This window comes from Dermacentor silvarum, chromosome 8 (assembly GCF_013339745.2).
Source record: "Dermacentor silvarum isolate Dsil-2018 chromosome 8, BIME_Dsil_1.4, whole genome shotgun sequence".
Classification (NCBI taxonomy): domain Eukaryota; kingdom Metazoa; phylum Arthropoda; class Arachnida; order Ixodida; family Ixodidae; genus Dermacentor; species Dermacentor silvarum.
The window spans coordinates 37,564,266-37,577,005 of record NC_051161.1 but is presented as its reverse complement, the minus strand read 5'-3'; the positions used below and the strand labels follow the sequence as shown (position 1 = coordinate 37,577,005).

The following is a 12,740-nucleotide window of genomic DNA, read 5'->3' as shown; positions in this document are numbered from 1 at the left end:
TCACCAGTGGAGTCCCACAAGGTTCTGTGCTCGGTCCCATATTAATCTCATTGTACATTAATGACCTCCCTAATTCTCTACAGAACTCAAACGTCCTAATGTATGCAGATGACATAGCTTTATTATTTACAGGAGACACACTCCCTGCACTGCAAACGGATGTGATGGCCAAGTTATCAAGAATTTACTCGTGGTTTTTAGAGAACAAGTTAACTTTAAATAGCAATAAGACAAAATATGTAGTTTTTCGGTCGAGGAGAAACAATGTTGACACCATTCAAATAAATATTAGGTTAAATAATAACCCCATCCAAGAAGTTGATTCGTTTAAATATCTGGGCGTCATATTTGACCTACATGTACATTGGGAAGCCCATATTCATAGTCTATGCAAGAAGGTCGCATACGGTTGTTACTCCTTAATAAAAGCAAAACAATATTTCTCTCGTGAAGTACTCATATGCGTTTTGCCATATCCATATCAGTTATTGTTCGGAATAATGGGGCGTGACTCACATGACGTACTTACAACCTTTACATAAACTACAGAAAAGGGCTCTGAAAATAATTAGCACTTCAACCTACAACAGTGATACTTTTAACGATATTTTCCAAACAAAACATGTGTTATCGGTTAAGGCACTATGTAATCATAAGATCTCAATTTCAGTTAATAATAATTTGTGCACTAACTTTCCTATTCCTCGAAACATCTTTTCTTTTCCAACTCGCCGTACTCGACATGCTCTGAAAGGTAACCTCAATTTACCAAATTGTTATAATGTATACGGCGAAAGGGTAATTGAATTCAGTGGCACAAAAATCTGGAATATTTTACCCCTAGAGGTTAAAACCGCACGTAATGTCAAGCTGTGTAGCAAATTCTTTTTTCTTGACAACCAGAATCTCTAACATACTTGCATCAACTAACTAGGAATATTTCTCAATGTTTCTTGTCTGTTATAAATCAAAACATGTTCCGGAATTCTGCTCATAAATTCTGCACCTGACCTGTCTGTTGTATTTTGACACTGGACCGGAAACTAGCCTTCCCTGGCTATCGGTCCAGATATCTGTGTAATCATGTTCATGTGAAGAAAGAATAAAGCACTTGCACTTAAAAAAAAAAAAAAAAAACGGGGCGGTGACAAATAGTCACCTAGCCTGTTCGAGTTACTCAGGTATGCCATACATGCTTTTCAATCTAGAATGTTCGTATACATCTCTTTAATCTTCTTTCTCTTCCTCAAAACTTCTCTACCTTGTACCGCTACCAATGTCTGTAACGGATCCGGCCGTGTCAATCTCTTCCCTGCTTTGTTTCCACCAATACTATAAACGTCTCTTGCTTATTTCGAATGCTGACCGGTTGATGCTTCCCGTTCGCTTTAAATCCAAGCGCTCCTTCCTCCGAATGAAGCGCAACCATGTTCCCCATCTCAAGGCTTATCTTACGAGCCATACAGCGTTCAACAACCATCCCGAATATATAGCGTATGCCCGCAACAGCCCCAGCACAGCTTACGTGCAGTGCGCAGCACGCCACGCTAACGCAAATTTATTGAGAGTTTAAGAATAAGGGCCCCGAATGCTTTGGGCAGGTCCCAAGGAAATTTGTCGTCGTTCCTGAGCGTGCGTGATAACATAACGGCGTTTGGGGCTGCGCAGGGTCACTGCTATCTGCTACATTCCAAATTCCTATCTTCCCACGTAATTGCACTTCAAACTAATCTCTTCAGTTCCCCCTGCATATAAAGAAAAAAAAATAGGGATGGGGAGACAGGGATGTTAGCCACTATAAAGTCAGACTGGCTACCTTGTACAGAGGAGCTGGAGGAATGCACATCAGGTATACCTCTATGCTTTTTGCTATAAATAAACATTTTCTCTCCCTCTATCATCGCTTCTGCGTATGTATAGCACGATAGAAAAGAGTCCTCCACTACTTTGGTCGATCAGTGGCAAATTTTGAAGCTTTGGGGATAGCATAAAGTTTTGCAAACGATCGAAGAGCCACGGTTCACGAGGGCCATGGTACCCTATACACCAACCTCTGATTGTGGTGTGAGTCGCCATGCAAAGTATTCACGACGCGATGAGCCCATCGATATTGCCGAGTCCCTAATACCCTCCTTGTAAATCCTGTACTGAATTGCTTCAACATTCGCTTATCCATGTACGGTTTTCAGGAGTCATTCTGCGTGTTGCTGAACTAGTTTCAACTGCTTCGACACACAAGAGCCGAACTCCATTCTTTTTTTCCCATTTTAAAGAGGATAGCCATTCGGTGGGAGTCGAATCCACGATGGTTTTCGCGCGTAAATGCTTTTTGTTAGTGGCCAGCCGCCTTCAGCAGATTGGCTGGCCTTTGCTTTTACGAACGCTTCTATAGCACATGAGGTTTTTCGTGCATACGGGATAAATTGTTGCAAGCACTGAAACGCTGTGGGTGGCAGTTTAAACGGAGAACGCGACAATAAAAATTCTGTGCGAGCAGACTGACTCATTGTGTGATGAATAATAAAACCAAAACAGTTTTCAGAGGAAATGTCAGTGAATGAGCATTATGGTATCGATAGATTCTAAATGACGTTATTACATTGTAAAATGATTGCGCAGTCGCATTTATTAGAGGAATAGCGGGAATTCCCACTCGGCTATTGCCAATACATGCCACATTTCAATATGCACCTATTTAATTCAGATAATAGAGAGCCTGAGACAACATAGTGTCGAAGGCACAAAGCTGCAGTATTACGGTGGAACGTAGAACAGTCAAAAGAGAACAGATGAATCGCGGGCCAGCCCTTCTTCGCAGAATCTCTTTGACGACGACAAATAAAAGAAATCATATGTCGTTCATTTCTTTTCTTTGTTATATATATATCAGTTTAAGCAACATTAGCTGCAAATGAAAAGTTTTCTATACTGCGTTTTTTCGCCGCAGTTACTGCAAATCAGATAAAGTTGTGTCAATGTCTAGAAATACTACGGAATTATTCGTGGATTAATATGCAGACAGCACTGGGAAAGGAGGGTCGATAGTTGGAACAGCTGCAACAGGTAGTCGTTTGTTGCACATTAAGAAATGGCGAAGAATCAACCCCGGTAGCTATCCAGGCATGTGTTTAGCATGCTCAGGAAGGTGGCGCAATTCTGTACTATACATGTGTTATCGGTGGCGCTACATGGACGCTCCCCTTATGGATCACCGTGCCTTACTCTTATGCGGGAGCTAACCGGTACAGTCGAGCGCCACCCCGTGCAGTGTCTGCAACCAGTGACGCAGCGTCTGAAACGACAGCGTCTGCGCGTCTTCGACCGCAGCCACAGCGCGTCAACGGCAGCTTCTCAAAACACTAGTTGTCACGAGGGTACAAAGCGAAAACACTCCACTTGGGCGCTGCCTTTCGGGATCGGCCAATGGAAACGGTTATAGACACGCAAGAAAGTCGTGGTTGGTTCCCAAAGAAAGCTAAACGCCTTAAAAAAAATTCACCAGCCCTTCCCCTGTCGAGAAAATGGCGGTAAGCGAAGCTTGTCGTGTGTGTACCTGACCTACCACTTTTCCTTCCCTTTCGTCCTACTTGTCCTTTCCTTTCCTTCTACTTTAACTTCCTTTTCGTGCAGCTTTTCCTTCCGTTGCGTTGTACGATTCTCTGCTCATCGCTTTTGTCGCTTGCATTCGATGTCTCGAGTTTGCTCGGCGGCGTGGTTAGCAGCATTCGCCCGCCATTGCCGCTTGCGATTCTTCGAAATTAAATTGCTTCAAAATTAAATCTGTCCGACACATAAGACAATGAATGGCTTATCTCTCTTAAGCAATATCTCATACTCCCGTAAACGCGGTCTTTCCATTACGACGACAGAAGAGAAGTGAACGCTGGAATGATGAGCAAGGTGTGAAACGACCTTGTGATGAGCGGCAACGGCACCAGACGCTGACGAACGCGGAAGCAATGGCACGAGCGCGTGCCGAGCACGAGCACGAGAGCCACCTTAGGGGCGCCAACAAGCCAGCTGCGGAAGAAGACGACGACGCTCGAGCGAATGCTCATACCGCGTACACCGCGTACACCGACCCCGACCCAAGTGAGCCTATAAAGCTTCGCTTAATATTTGGCCGATGTATTCCAATCTCAGCAACTGATACATCAAAGACAAGCTCTGGCAGAGTTTGCGTTGCATTTACATTTGAGATAGACCATTTGGTAACCGACGAGGTGGACTATCCAACTACAAAAGCGAATGTTTCGGTGTTCGAGTGTATTGACTTGTAGGGCTTCTTCTGGAGTACCCGTAATACGGCAACACTTGTTCGCACACAAATCTAGCTGTAAGCGCAAGCCACACAGTCTCCTCTACCATTCCGCGAGGGAAGTGATAAGTGTAAACCACGTGTCAATATTTAGCAAACTTTGGCGGCGCCTTCTACTACATTGACTGCTGCTGTTCTTATCATAGATAATGGTGACTCACTAAAACGGCTTTTACAGATGACTACGATCAACATATACGGTATTTTCCAAATTTCTCAAGTCACTTTCAATGCCAGGCACAAACGCACCGTCGCATAAAAAATCACTGTACTTAAAGAAGGTTTTCTGTATAAAGTACTACATGAGTTAGCATAATACCAATAAAATTTATAACGTTAGAGCATCCGTTCTGAAAACGGAGTCTGCAATTGATGTCCATTGCTTCTGCACTTAAACTCAGCGGTACGAAAAAATAGATAAATTGTTGATTGCAACACCGTCCTGAGTGACTCCAAGGCGGCGGTGAGAAACTTTGCCAAAGGACGCATTTTCCCTAAATCCATCAACATTCTTAAGAGAATACGCACCCCCAAGGACCACCTGAGTTGTATCGTATGGTTCCCCGCCCACGTCAACACGGTTGACCAGGCACCCCCGAACCTCAATGAGGTAGCCCACCGCAGAGCGCGAGAGCTGACGGACCACACCCGGCCGACCTCTGGGGAAGACCCCCGAACCGAACGAGACAGACTGACCACATACAACGCCATTACAAAGATGTACCAACAAGCCAGAAGAGCATTCCCACCACCACACAAAGACCTAAACAGGGCACAAGCAGTGGCCCTACGTCAACTGTAAACAAAAACCTTCCTGAACCCGTTTCACCTCAAACGGATATTCCCCGCAGTACACAAAGAACACACATGCAAGATATGCAAACAGGAAACAGCTACACTCAAACGCATGCTATGTGAATGTAACGCCCAACACAGAAACGAATTAAACTCCGAGACCCTATCGCTGAGGTGGGCCGCCGCTCTGCGCAGCTCCGACCGCGGCGACCAACTCTGGGCTGTCCAGCAGGCCCGCGAGGCGGCGCTGAGACAAGATCTCGACGTCCCGTCGTGGGAGACCTGAGCCCGGGTCGTCAAAACTGCAGGACAATTCAATAAAGTTATTACCATCCATGGTATATGACCTTGCACTGTGCAGCTCTTTTTTGACATAAGTGGCAATCACATAAGAGGTTTCCTTCGTAGTTACTTCGCTATACAGAGATCCCTCCATATTTTCTGATTTTCTTGTCTACCCTCACGAGAGCGTTAAGAGAATAAATAAATAAACAACTTAATGTTTCCAACAAACAAAGTTTTCTTCAAGGACGCGCAAGCACTTCGTGAACTTTAATACCTCCACCGAAATCCGAGAAGAAAAGCAAACAAGCGTCCGCGAGATCGTAAACGAAAGCGATAAATAACGCAACAAAGCAACACACGACGCGAGAATCCGAAGTAACGACTTCCTTCCACCGAGTGAACTTTGACCGATAGCAGTCGGTGCGGTGGCGAGCGAGTTCCCCCCAAAATCCCGGCAGCATCGTTTGCCGCCGCTTGATGAGAGTTTCCCCACCCGCGTCGCAGACCGCCTCATACGTTAACCTAGATGTTTATTTTTACAGGCCGACAGCTCCCGATGCAAATCGGAGCTCCCCCTCTCAAATGTTGCCCCCGATCCCCGCCGCAGATCTCAAATGCTCCCCAAGTGTCGAGATGGGAAGGCAGACAGGGAGGAAGTCAGGAAGGGCGAGAACAAAGGAAAACTTGCCGCTATCCCGTGAGAGAGAAAAAGAATCGGGAAAGGCGGAGGGGTCAGTTGGGGGAGCGCGTGGCCTGCAGTGAGAAAGGGGGGGGAGTGGAGAGGAAGGAAGGGACGTGGGCGGGGAGGGGAAGTTTCCCTTTCCCCCCACCAGATGGCTCAACATGTGCGACCGAGTGGCGCCGCCCGACAGTGCGTTCAAGATGTCTGCCTGGACCGCGCGGCAGGGAAGCGCCGTTCTCAGGCACCTCGTCGTTCCCGCCTGCTACCTGCAAGTTGCTGGTGAGTAACACTCGCGCACGAAACCGTTATTTGGTCGCGCGGCTGGTCGCGCCGAAAACGCCGCCCGCCAACGCGCTGGAAGAACTTGTCCGGAATGTGGGGTAAGGTGAGCTAACTGTGACACGAGCGAGCGCGCGCGGCCGAAACGGGCGCTTTTCGCGAAAGCGCGGCCCCCGCGAACGATCCGTGCGCGCGACAGCTTGAAACGTTTCATCCAATCGCGAGTTCGCGATCGCAATGACGTCACGAGTAATTAGTTGCTCGTTCCGAGGGCGGCTGTTCTGTGAAACGAGGTTGCAATTGGCGTGTGATCTATACTATTACGACGCCACGCCCACCGTGTTCCTCAAGCCGGCCAAACACGGTTAATTATGAATGAACGTAGACGTGCGAGGTTGGTAGATTTGCGAGGTCTAACGCTAGGTGCTGTCTGTTCAGTCACTTAAGTCCTCGCGTAGCTGGTTAGGAATACGCCAGTGGCACACCATTCTGCACATTTGCGAAATTACTCGCCGTTCACAAAGTTCCATGTGTGAATTTAGGGCTGACGTCACTATGCTTTTAGTTCGTAAGTACTGTTTGACATTGGCTGGCTGTTTTCGCTAATATGTTCAGCATGAGGACTGACTGGCATTTGATCTTACTAACAATGCTAGAATATAGCTTTTTTATGAATACGAGAATACGAATAAGTTGATGGAGTGATTCAGCCGCAGCACAAGGTGCGTCAGCGTTTTAGTTCCTGTCATGACCAATTATTCTTGCGTTCGACACAAATGTCGACTTCCGCAGCTCGGACCGATAACAGCATACTTCTGAATCTATAATTTCTTTCCGTCAACGTTGTGTCTGCTGTTCATCGTGGCAATCATGAGCAGAAAAAAAAGAACACGTATCTTCAAACAAATCTCAAGCGTAAGCTGTGATTTTATCTAAGCCTGTCCTCGAGCTGGCGAAAAACATTTACATAGAAACGAACTTTCGAAATGTCTTCTGGCAACGTTTTTATTATGCCAAGCAAGGAGTTGGCTATGGTTTAGAATAGCAGTGTTACTTTTATTTCTTTCTTTTCTTGTGTGTCTAGAGAAGCAGACATAAGCCGAGGAAAGAAACGTCATTAAGGCTGCCTTACCTGTTTATCAGTGTTAATTGAATCAGAGCGTTTCGTTCGCGCCGATTAGCCTTGGTGACTGGCCGCTATCCTTTCATTTCATGTTAAGCGTGAAGTAACAGACATGAGCGCAGTCAATGAGAGAGCTCGCTTAATTACAGACGTCGCTCTGATGATAATTGCCCTAGCAAGACATACTGCGCCAGATCAAGAACAGTAAAAGACCTTCGGCGATACTCTAAACGAAAGGCGAAGGCCGTGAGGACGTTGCTTGTCTTTTTACATAGCGCGGGTTTAGGCTCGAGTCTGTGAATAGGTTCATTAGTGAAGTGTTTCCTTAATTTCGCATCCATCGTGGCGGCTCGCTGACTACGACGTTCTGTTGCTGGGGAGGAAGAGCATGGTCCGATAGCCGGCCACATAAGTTATGGGAGCGCGATCGATGCAAGAATGCTTCTGCGCTGGGACTGATGGGTACGGTTCAGAACTCTGTGTCGTCAAAACTAACCCTTTCAACTACGCCCGCCTATGTTAGCCCGCGTGTCGCTTTCAGACGATGATCTTGCCTCTCAAATATATGCTTGTAAAGTTATAGCCTTAGACAGAGGTTAAGGCGATACTCCATGTTTATTATCAACTTCTTCTTCGTCTTCCTCCTCAGGGGCATATTGTGACCCTATCCGCGACTAGAGATGCGTAGTGCGGAAAAAAAACGGGAAAATTCCGGGAAAAAAACAGTTTTTTTTTCGTTTTTTTTCGGCGCAGTTGGAAAAATTGGCCAAAATTTCCGCGGGGAAAAACGTGCAGAAATAAAACTTAGGCAACACCCAGCGTTGAACGTGAAAGCGAAACGCAGAACGCGAAACCGAAACGTCGCACATGATACCGAAACACCAAACGACGGCTGACCACTCGCCATATCACATAATGTCAGCTCAGCGTCAGCGTGGCTTCGTCATTCGGGTGTGGTTTCTCATGTTTTGGTGCCCTTTTGGTGCCCGTTATTGTTCAATTTTGACTTTCCCTCGTGCACTTGTGCAACCTGTGGCGGAAGTCCACATATGAAGCCGTGTGGAAGCAGATTCTGCAATGGTACGGCCAATTTCCGAAGAGTGGATGCACTTCACGGTCGCGGAGACATCTTGATCCATGTTTCCATAGTCGAAGCCACGACGAAATAGCCACAGAAGAGACATTTCAGTGTTCTTTGTTCTAACTGCCGTAACAATTCTAAGAAGCCGCACCCGTTCACAGAGAACTGAACGCGTTCGCGGTGATGCTTCTGGCTTGTCTTCGATTTGTTAAACCCTGCATTCGTTTGTGAAAAGGCAGAAAGCATTTCACTTCTGTTATTTACATAATGAGAGTTATGGCTTTTGACATTTGGTAATAAACTATTGACCGTATGCTCAAGAAAATTGGTTCTTTTCCATTTTTTTCCAAAATTTCGGGAAAAAAAACGTGAAAAAAAAACAGTTTTTTTTTCCGATTGGCTCAAAATTTCCGGAAATTTTGCATCTCTATGACCGCGACACATCACAGTGCTCACTGCGTTCAAGGATCCCATTTGCGAACACTACCGTCTACAGACACGCCGAGATGAACGTTGAATTGAATTCTGGGGTTTTACGTGCCAAAACCACGATTTGATTATGAGGCGCGCCCTATAGTGGGGGACTCCGGATTAATTTTGACCACGAGGGGGGATTTTTAGTGCGCCTCCAATTCTCAGGACACGCGCGTTTCTGCATTTCACCCCCATCGAAATGTGGCCGCCGCGGCCGGGATTTGATCCCGCGACCTCGTGCTTAACGTATACATGCCAGCCACAAATAAAGAAAGCTTGTATGAAAACTGCCGAACTATACAGACCTCGGTACGCGCTAAACACCGTTCATTGAATCTACTTTTGTTTCTTTATTTCTGCGGGCTGAGCGTCAGCAGCAGCTGCTGCAGCAAGACCGAAGAGCCGACATGCTCCAGCACGTGGCGCGAATGACGCCAGATGTCTTCACTCATGCGCGCAGAACGCAATATGTTAGCGCGGTAAGAACTGGCGGCAGGGTTGCTGCTCGAGTGGAGCTGAGCGAGCCGGAAGCGAGCAGCCAGAACAAATATGCAGCCGCAAAGCGGATTCCCCGCACCTTCGTTAGAGCCAATTATGTTCGCACGCTCTCCACACAAGGACTGGCCGGCGTGCGCCTGATAAGGTGTCCGGAGTACTCTGGAGAGCCGGGTCCTACAGCCTCTTCTGCAGGCGATGACCTGACTAAACGTCTACGGAGTCACTTCAATTATTTATTTTTACTTGTGTGCCACAAATGCCAGGTGTTCTTAGCTGAGACCAAGTAATTAGAAAAGAATTGAGCTTTCGCTCGGTTTCACCTGCCTTTTGTTGTTTATATATATATATATATATATATATATATATATATATATATATATATATATATATATATATATATATATTCTAGTTGCATTGGTAGAAAACGTGCACGTGGGTTGTACCACTTGCTTTCAGTCGGCATGGGTTCACCTGTGGTATCTGTGTTCAAGTATGTCGTGAGCAAAAGTGCTGACACCATGGCAAGAGCAAAAAAAAAAAAAAAGATAAACAATGTCTTCCAGTACAGCTCCGCTATGTACAATTGATTCAATACGATTCATTGATCTAACAGGTGCATGTAGATTGTATAATTTGATTTTAGTCGGCATGCCCGGGCCTGCAAAGTAAAAAAAAAGAAAGAAATAATTCGCGACATCATTTGATCTTTAAACTTTTGCTCGCGACTGTACATATGAAGTACCGAAATTCACTCGCTACAACACAACTGAGCCAATTTCAGTGAAATTTCTAGCACTCAAAAAAAAAAAAAAGCGTTAAGTGTAATCGACTGTTCGAAGCAAATGCTTGATATTGAGCCGAAATATTTTTTCAATGTTGCAGACAATTTGTAAAAAAAAATGAGGCCTTAATTGTACAACTCCATAACCCCGCTCCGAAAAATAGATATTGCAATCTGTAAGATGTACAGACTATATGGTGTCTAGAGTGGACAAATACGACGAGTTGGTTTTCAGGTTACTAAAATCGTTACATAGGAAATCGTTAAATTGGACAAGCTTTGCAAGAGCATTGCTCACAAATTAATGCTAAATTTCGCGAAAGCATGTAAATTTCGTCCGCTTTGGATGTCTTAATTGATGGGATTGATAATATGCTGAGACACAAGTTTTCATTATCGAATGCTCAAGATTTGTGCTTTTGTTGCTCCACGTTCAGTAAATTTTAAAATTTTACACGAGTTATTTTAAACTGAAGGTCGAAATGAAAACTCGGCTCAAAGTATTCGGTGTGTTTTAATTTTTTATTCTTATGTACACAACAAAATCGAGCGCCTCTACAACGAAATAACCTGTATAACGAAGGAATAAATCAATCCCGGTTCCACTGTGAGCTGTGTGGTGCGCGACAATCACAACGAAGTGACTTGTATAACGAATGGTTTAGAAGGCCCGAAGCACTTCGTTATAAAGTCATTTGACTGTATTTATATGGGAACTCGCGATGTGAAGCTCTTCCTTAAGGAACAGTGCATTCGAAATGAAGAGGCTAGTTGTCTTGGTAACACACTACTCGCACAGACGTACAAAGAAACATTGTGCTATAATCCGTAATTTTCATGTTAAAGAACTGAGAACCAGCTGCATTTTCTTTTAAATTTCTTGCTTAAGACAACATGTAACAATTGTGGTACTGAATACGGTCAATAATCGTCCCGAAGTCTGCTAGGAATTGCATACTATACTGGTGTTCAGCGTGGTAGCTTTGTTAAGCACGGTATAGTGAAGGCTTTGTAAAAAAATTAAATGACGCGTTCAAACCCAATTCTTCTCTTGCCGCAAGATTAGAAACGGGTGTTTCAAAGCTGGTTCGAAAGCCTCCCAATCCTTTCGCGTGAGCTCCACCTTGATCATTCCGGCATGTCATGCATGTTTAAAACCTTCTAGCTTATAGTCACACTTTGTCTACTCCGAGCGCTGTAAACGTGCCGTTTTATTCACGTTACAGACGTCCTGACAAACAGGAAACTGCAGAAATGACCAATGATTGCCCATTCGAGGCACTTGGGTTCTGGGCGCCATCGACAATGTCACGTCCGAAGCTTTGAAAGACGTATAGTTCCCGCAAACGTTGTTTATGTTTCTAAAACCCAAAGATAGTTCCGCATCAAGGAAAATTACAGCAACTTGTTCGCCTTTATTTCTGGCCATAAAGAGAACATTTGTAAAAAAAATGTGTTCTGAGTGAAAACCTAATTATTAATTAAATAATAATTAGCCATTGTTTTATGAGTTATACGTAACTTACGATATTGCAGCCGGCGTATCAAAAACGCTACTATGGGATGCGTGTTAGGTGTCCTGCGCTTAAGTCAGAATTTAGAGGTGTCAAGCACAGCGTAGCAACAATTATACGTTGAGAATTGCAGGGTATAAAAAAGCCAATATCGAGAGCAGTTTGCGCCCTTTGGAGCTTACCTTGACCCCACACTCAAGAAGGGGGGCAGACAGCTGGAGTAGCACATTGTGCTACACAGTTTTCACACGGAGATTAGATGGCTCAGAAAGGCTCGCCAGCGTTTCAATATGTCCACCTATCGAAACGTTGGCCAGTCTTTCTGAGGCAACTTATCCCCGTCTATGTAACTCCTATACCACATTGCACTCAAACAATAATCCTCTATCCAACCTTGCGTGTTTTTAATTCTCTTAACTCTGCGCGTCCGGTACTTTCTGGTCACGAACGGCGTGCCTGTTACAAGCGTGACATTGCATTTTTGACAGCAAAGTTGACCACCTGTTGAACACCGGGGATTCTTTACCGTGCACCAAATGCATGGTATGCACGAGCGTTTTTGTACGTGTCCGGCCTCTGTCGGAATGCGGGGCCACCGTGGCAGGGATCGAACCCGCGTCCTCTAACTCAGCAGCGCAGCGCTACCGTGGCTCGGGTGTGACCAACACCACATAGATAGCACAAGGCCTGTTAACTCCGATCCATGACGTCATGCTGACTGGTTCGACTGGTATAGAATCTAATGGCGATGCTCCCGAGTACGCCATGGTGATTTTGACGCCACCGCTTTCGTCACACCAGCCTTGGAAATGGCAATTTCGGGCCAGGTATACCATGACGTCATTTATCGGATTGAACAGGCCTTGTGCTATCGAGGTGGTGTTGGTATGACGTAGCTGTTATAATCGCA

The 12,740-nt window shown here is 45.4% G+C and overlaps 1 pseudogene; it reads left to right on the top strand.

Moving 5' to 3' along the window:
- Window positions 1-6,231: 6,231 nt before the first annotated feature.
- The window catches only part of LOC119462079 (uncharacterized), a 30,205-nt pseudogene continuing 23,696 nt past the window's right edge, over window positions 6,232-12,740 (top strand).